We start from the raw sequence: 7,690 nt of genomic DNA, 5'->3' as shown, positions 1-7,690 counted from the left end.
TGTACAAATCTCATTGACGAGCCTTTACGCTGAACGTTTTACGGAAAGGTTGAAGACAAATTCCGACGGCAGCAGGCGCTAAAGCGTCTAAACAATGAAAATTGTATACTAGAAAACCACCACTTTTGACGGGTTGCGTTCTCATAGTGTTTGTTGCTCCTAGCTCTAAGGATCATTAAAAATTGTCCAAAAGATTCAAATGGGGTCGCATAAAGTAAGCCTGTTGGTGGATTACCTAAATTGGTTGTTCTTCGCTATGTTGAGGGGTCGGACATTTGGCCAAATCCCGTATAAAATTTCGATGAAATACCCATATCCAAAATCGAAGAATTTCCCTCCCATATAAAATCGTCTTCTATTTATTTTACATAAAAACTAAATTAAACCAAAGATTTGTCCTTTAATTTTGAAACGTGCTTTTTATTGATACAATTGAATTGCGCGTAACTTTATACATTTTTTACCACCAACTTGTGCAAATAAAGTATTTAATTTTTTATTTCACTCTATTAGGTGTTTTCGTAGACAATTAGTCATCTACCTCATATCTATCGGCTCCGTGAAAGGAGCAGCTACAACCCTTTATTCGCTTTTCTACGTCATACATGCATTTGTTGGCAGATATTTTTTGTTGATTATCTATAGGTCCGTGATGATTGAGGCGGCAACCGCAGCAAATCTTTTTACACGCCTGTACATCGTTTCCTGTCCCTAGTTCCAAAAAACAGAGATACGTGAGCTATAGGCGCAATAGGGCGTTCTATAAAATCGGCCCAAAACCGCCCAAACTTTTCATACAGACTATTGAGCTAGTTCAGCAGGACTAACAACTTTTGTTATTCTTTGGTTTAAGAGAATTCGGCTTATGTCCTGTCTTTATATGAATATTATAGAGACGTACCTTTTAGGAGTTGTAGGATGGACCCTAGGTGTTGAAGTATGTTTGGGGTTAAGAATATTTTCATGATCTAAGTTTCTTTTTAAACCCGCGGATTTGGGACTAGTATTTTGCTTATTTGCCATCATACATTTATTACAAAAATCATTTAAAATAAGAAAAAAGGCGCGGAACAGTGAAGCAAAATCACTATCGTACGTATATTTACCCAGCATTTCTTTTTCTTTCGAATCTAGCTTTGAAATAAAAGCGAGAGCTAACGAAAGTCTATGTTTCGAACGAATAAAATTAACAGTACATGAAATCGAATGCTTCTTATGCACCGTCTCGCAATTTCCTTATACAGTAGGTTTTCGCTAGCAATTTGCGTAATACGAAAAACAATTTATCACAATATTAATTGGATATCTTACGACTCTCAATGGTTATTCGTATATACGTACAATATATTTTATCCGCTTGCGCGTCCTCAATGTTGAGAAGAGCAATAAGCGTAAAACAAAGAACCAAAGCAATGAAATATTTCATTTTGTTATCTGTAAGATATAATGTAAAGAATTTTTAGCTACTTGTGCAGATATATTGAATAGAAATGAAAACAACAAAGAGTTCTAAGATATATTAAAATGAATATAATGATTTATTTTAGTGAACGACTCAACTATATACAGTTATATATATATATATATATATATATATATATATATATATATATATATATATACATATATATATATATATAAAGATAAATTCAATCTTAATTCTAGACGTGCTGAGGTACGTTTAATTGTTGATGGGGGAAAATACTACATTTTGAAAGCTACACCAATTGTTGGATCTCTGCAACGAGGACACTAGTGTCATTATAAAACACCCCACAAAGATTTCGAGTCTACTAGAGTACAACCAGCAACTCCAAAGTAAAAGGGAACAGCCATTTTAAATTTTTTAGGTGGAAACTGGCATTTAAACGGATTTATGGTGACTTCAGTATATTTTATTTATCCAATTATTATTATTTAAAATTAATTTTGAGTAATAGGAAACACAATTTAAGTCCCGGCAATCAAAACAAACGAATGCGCGCGCATCCTACGTTGTTCCTGCTTCCGGTAGTAGCGAACCCGTAGTGCGCGATAGCCAAAAACTTAAGCTAACATCAACGTCAGCTTCTATTGACGATGGCGGGAAAATCGAATTTTAGATAACAAGTTTTCAAAACCAGCGTGACAAATCGCTTCGTGTTGACAGGGGCGTAGCGAAGGGTTTAAGATTTGGGGCGGGGCAGAAGTTAAAATTTCGCCAACTGAAAACGTAAAATTGGAACTTATGGGTAAACTAGTAAATTTCGAAACACAAGTTTTTGACTTAATAATTTCACTATATAAATCGTTACAAATTTTCTGCGCTCAAGCTTATTATTTTTATAATTACTTAAAAATAAACTATTTTGAATGAAAACTACGAGAAGTACGACATTCGCACAAATCCCGTAGACTCTAGAATAACATTATTTTTAAAATCTTGAAATCAACTTGAAAACTAGAAATCAACACGAAAATCGTGCTCTGAAATCTCAAAATCAGTTTTTGATTTCTGTAATCATTTTGCGTTTCAAAATCCTGTTCACAAAATTTATGTATAAAATATATATATATATATATATATATATATATATATATATATATATATATATATATATATATATATAAAAGTACGCAAAATTTCAAACTACTTACGTGAATTTCTCAAAAATCAGATTTCCGTAATTTTGCCGTAAAGTGCGATTTACGAATAAGAATTAGCGAGACTAGATAAAGAGAAACGACTGATAATTTATAAATGATGCAACCGAACATACGCTTCGTTCGTATTTTACGCTAAAGCAATTGGCTAAAGTTGGCTACATGAAACATTATCGAATGCGATTAACGACTCTGCGAAACGAATGTTCGAAGAAAAGGCAACTTGAAACCGTTTTTATTAGCTAGTTTTAACCCAGCATTGAACTTGGTCACCCTTCCCCATGCCCCCTTATGGGTACGCCCCTGCGCAATCATTCTTGAAGCATCTTGGCCAGTAGCCCCGCCAAGAATTTTCTGCACGTAGGCCCAGCCTGATTTAGAGGCCCCATCTATAATATTTTTTTTCAAACATTTCCTGGCTTTTAAGGATTGTTTTTAAAATGTTTATTTTGACATGATTTCTAAAAGTTTCCCCTGCAATGGATTTTTATAGGCATTTTCCGATAGATTTTTTTACAGTTCCCTCTATCCAATTTTCTCCCTTACCATAGTTTTTTTACAAAGACTTTTTGATTAGGATGAAATTTACAGGTAACATCACTAATTTTTACTAATGGTTTTATCGCTATTATTATTTACTTCTAGCATTTCAATTATAGGTTTATCGATGTTGATATTATCATTACCTCTCTCCTCTTTAAAGTTCGTTGGATGGACCATGCCAAGTTTGGTGCGGATTTCTCTTCCAAACATGATTTCCGCTGGAGATTTACCACTAATTTGCGGAGTGCGGCGATAGTTTATGAGAAATCATGCTAGTCTTACGTCGAGAGATCGATTTGAGAATTTTTTTATACCTTCGTCAATGACGTCAATGGCAGAGTTAGAAGTACCATCTATTTTTTTTAATGATGTCTTCACGGTACGCACCAGCCTTTCAGCCTGACCATTTGAAGCAGGGTGATACGGTGCAATGGTCAAATGCTTGAAGCCGTTATTCTGCGTGAAGATTTGGAACTCGTTACTTGTGAAACAAGTGGCATTATCACTCACCAGGGTCTTGATAATTCCATAACGTGCCAAATTTTGTCGTAAGAATGTGATGACTACGGTGAACTGGTTGTTGAAGTGACTCCGATTTCCATCCATTTCGAGGTAGAGTCCACTAATATTAATAAATATTTCCCATTTACCGGTCCGGCAAAGTCTATATGGACACGAGTCCACGGTTGGATCTCCTCGGGCCACTTCAAGTATTCAGCCTTTGGCATGGTTGCATTTTGCTGACCACTTGAACATGCTCTAATTCTGTCCTCAATGTTGGTGTTCAATTCTGGCCACCAAACTTTGCTCCTGGCTAATCGCTTTGTTTGCACCATTCCCTGGTGTGAACTATGCAGTTCATCCAGAATAACTTCTTGGCAAGTTTTCGGTATGACCACCCGATCGGTAGCTAATAAGACTCCTTCATGAATAGTCAAGTCATATCTTCTCTTCCAGTATGGCTTGAAATGTTCTTCTAATTTGTTTGGCCACCCTTGTTGAACAAATTTGTAGATTTGCTTCAAAATATGGTCTTTTGCTGTTACTTCAGCTACTTGTATCGAGTCGAGAGGTCCTTGATTGAGTTGGCTAATTGCGAAGACATACTCGGATGGTATTGGTGGTGTTATTGGTTTTGATAATAAAGGTAAACGACTTAGTCCATCGGCGTTAGAATGATTTATACCTTTCTTATATCTAATTTCATAGCTGTACGCTCCTAATGTTAACCATTCTTATTTGCAATACACATCAATAGTTTACCTTCAGCTGTCGACCATTCTTTCCTCAGTCTCTTTGCAGATGACACAAAACTTATCAAAATTCTTAGTACAAACACATCTAACGCCGAGCTACCACAGGATCTCTCTAAAGTTGAATATTGGCAAAAAATTCCGGTTTCTCATTCAACACCTCAAAATCCAATGTGTATTGAAAAAGACTGTTTGTAATAGCTTACTAGTCTTGAAAAAGACTGTTTGTAATAGCTTACTAGTCTTGAAAAAGACTGTTTGTAATAGCTTACTAGTCTTGAAAAAGACTGTTTGTAATAGCTTACTAGTCTTGAAAAAGACTGTTTGTAATAGCTTACTAGTCTTGAAAAAGACTGTTTGTAATAGCTTACTAGTCTTGAAAAAGACTGTTTGTAATAGCTTACTAGTCTTGAAAAAGACTGTTTGTAGTAGCTTACTAGTCTTGAAAAAGACTGTTTGTAATAGCTTACTAGTCTTGAAAAAGACTGTTTGTAATAGCTTACTAGTCTTGAAAAAGACTGTTTGTAATAGCTTACTAGTCTTGAAAAAGACTGTTTGTAATAGCTTACTAGTCTTGAAAAAGACTGTTTGTAATAGCTTACTAGTCTTGAAAAAGACTGTTTGTAATAGCTTACTAGTCTTGAAAAAGACTGTTTGTAATAGCTTACTAGTCTTGAAAAAGACTGTTTGTAATAGCTTACTAGTCTTGAAAAAGACTGTTTGTAATAGCTTAGTAGTCTTGAAAAAGACTGTTTGTAATAGCTTACTAGTCTTGAAAAAGACTGTTTGTAATAGCTTACTAGTCTTGAAAAAGACTGTTTGTAATAGCTTACTAGTCTTGAAAAAGACTGTTTGTAATAGCTTACTAGTCTTGAAAAAGACTGTTTGTAATAGCTTACTAGTCTTGAAAAAGACTGTTTGTAATAGCTTACTAGTCTTGAAAAAGACTGTTTGTAATAGCTTACTAGTCTTGAAAAAGACTGTTTGTAATAGCTTACTAGTCTTGAAAAAGACTGTTTGTAATAGCTTACTAGTCTTGAAAAAGACTGTTTGTAATAGCTTACTAGTCTTGAAAAAGACTGTTTGTAATAGCTTACTAGTCTTGAAAAAGACTGTTTGTAATAGCTTAGTAGTCTTGAAAAAGACTGTTTGTAATAGCTTACTAGTCTTGAAAAAGACTGTTTGTAATAGCTTACTAGTCTTGAAAAAGACTGTTTGTAATAGCTTACTAGTCTTGAAAAAGACTGTTTGTAATAGCTTACTAGTCTTGAAAAAGACTGTTTGTAATAGCTTACTAGTCTTGAAAAAGACTGTTTGTAATAGCTTACTAGTCTTGAAAAAGACTGTTTGTAATAGCTTACTAGTCTTGAAAAAGACTGTTTGTAATAGCTTACTAGTCTTGAAAAAGACTGTTTGTAATAGCTTACTAGTCTTGAAAAAGACTGTTTGTAATAGCTTACTAGTCTTGAAAAAGACTGTTTGTAATAGCTTACTAGTCTTGAAAAAGACTGTTTGTAATAGCTTAGTAGTCTTGAAAAAGGAAATCCGCGACTTTTGACGGGTTGCGTTATCCTTTTGTGGGGTGCTGTGTTTGTTGCTCCTTGGTCTAACACAGTGTGTTGTAGCTTCTCACTGACACCACGGCAAACAGGTGTCAGGTGCACCTTTCTGCCTAGCACGTAGTATTTCAGTCGATTCAAAAGATCAAGTTTTTAAGGGAAAAATCTGGAATTGCGGTCATTCTTTCTAACCCTCTTGAAATTGGCAAAGAAACCTGCTTTCTAAATAAGCATTTTTAGAAGGCCCAAATGTTAAAATCTTACGAACTGAAAGCTTATTTCGATTTTGGAGGCCCAATCATAGCCACCTTTTAAAAAATTTGGAGGCCCCCAAGTAGGCCTACACTTTTTCAACGTAGGCACGTGCCTACTTGTGCCTATTGCTGGCGGGGAGCCTGATCTTGGCCAAGTCGCTTCGAACTGAGTTTATAACCGATTTTACCCTCAAGAGCGAACGGGGCTTAGCACTGGCGTAAGTCGCTTTATTGGCTCGTTTAAAACTAACTATTGATCACGAGTTCTACTTTTAGTCCAAGAGCCTATGACAAAATAAGCATGTGATAAGGTACACGGTGGGTCAATATATTTTTAAATTAGGTTAGTGATTTGTAACAAAGAACTGTTTGTCTTACGGGTCAAAGTGGGGGCTTTCCGGAAATACGAACCACGTGACGTCACTTCCCGGGGACCTGATATTGGTATCATTCGACTGGTCTCAACGTGCTCTTACCAAATATCGCTAAATTAACCTTCAAATCTGAACCAAATGGCGTATAAGACTAAAAAAGTAATTATGTCTTATACATGTAAATTTCAGAGGGGCTCTTGGTTCTTATTTGATCGTTAAATTAATGCAGCTGTAAACGCGATGCTAAAGTGATAGACATGAGCTGCAGTGCCGTGGCTTCATAACATCGTTCTAGTGCCATCCATCCAATTAAAAGCCATAGAACCTTGCATAAGTTCCATTCTTGAAACAGAAAGCTCAAAATGTAGTGTTGGCGAAGGCTTATGGACGGCTTTACTACGTTTCTGCGTTCCCTTCATTGGATAGTTAAAGGGAATAGAACGTCCAACGCGTTCTTTACGGAATACCCCCATCAATTTCCTTTATTCCCCTCACAATCAGCGATTATCAGCGCCGCAAGTGTGAAAAGCCATGGGAGGAAGCGGACAATATTGGAACCCTCGGAGGGCGACAGAAATACCAGAGGTTATATTCCCTTTAACTTATAAATCGGTTATTTAGTAAAAATGTATCTTACCACACGGCTAAGATCGATGAAAGAAGAGTGATACCTTTGAAGACAGAGCTCCGCGATTTAAGTCTCAGCAGCAATATTCGGACGGGGCGTTTTATTCTTTATCTTTTGACCTACATTCGGTGTTAAAGCAAATCATGCCACATTCCAAAACAATGAAAAAAATCGCTGGATAACCATGGTGGCATAAATTGTCAGCGGAATTGACATATTTCTAGTTTATAATCCATTCAATTTTGCAGATTTTAAACATGCTAGTTTATTTTTCTCGCCTTAAATGTCAACAGAAACGTCGAATTTTTCTAGTTTATAGTCCAATTTAATTCGTAAAGTTTATTTTTTATCTTTAATTTCAATGCAAAGCTGTCGTATTAAACACGAAATTTATTTTATACAGGGAGTTTTATTTTGATCGCCCCCAGGCATTTTG

General features: G+C 35.6%; 1 long non-coding RNA gene across 1 annotated transcript; it reads right to left on the bottom strand.

Annotated features, from left to right (window-relative positions):
- Positions 1–399: 399 nt before the first annotated feature.
- LOC149926067 (uncharacterized) lies at positions 400–7,367 on the bottom strand. Its single transcript, XR_016476860.1, has 4 exons — positions 7,264–7,367; positions 2,638–2,708; positions 1,342–1,434; positions 400–711 (listed from the first exon to the last, which is right to left on the bottom strand). It is a non-coding gene; the product is annotated as an uncharacterized LOC149926067 (long non-coding RNA).
- Positions 7,368–7,690: the final 323 nt, after the last annotated feature.

This window comes from Leiobunum rupestre, chromosome 10 (genome assembly GCF_980474605.1).
Source record: "Leiobunum rupestre chromosome 10, qqLeiRupe1.1.hap1, whole genome shotgun sequence".
In the NCBI taxonomy this organism is placed as follows: domain Eukaryota; kingdom Metazoa; phylum Arthropoda; class Arachnida; order Opiliones; family Sclerosomatidae; genus Leiobunum; species Leiobunum rupestre.
Note: the sequence above shows the minus strand (reverse complement) of the source record. Positions and strands in the feature narration are given on the sequence as shown.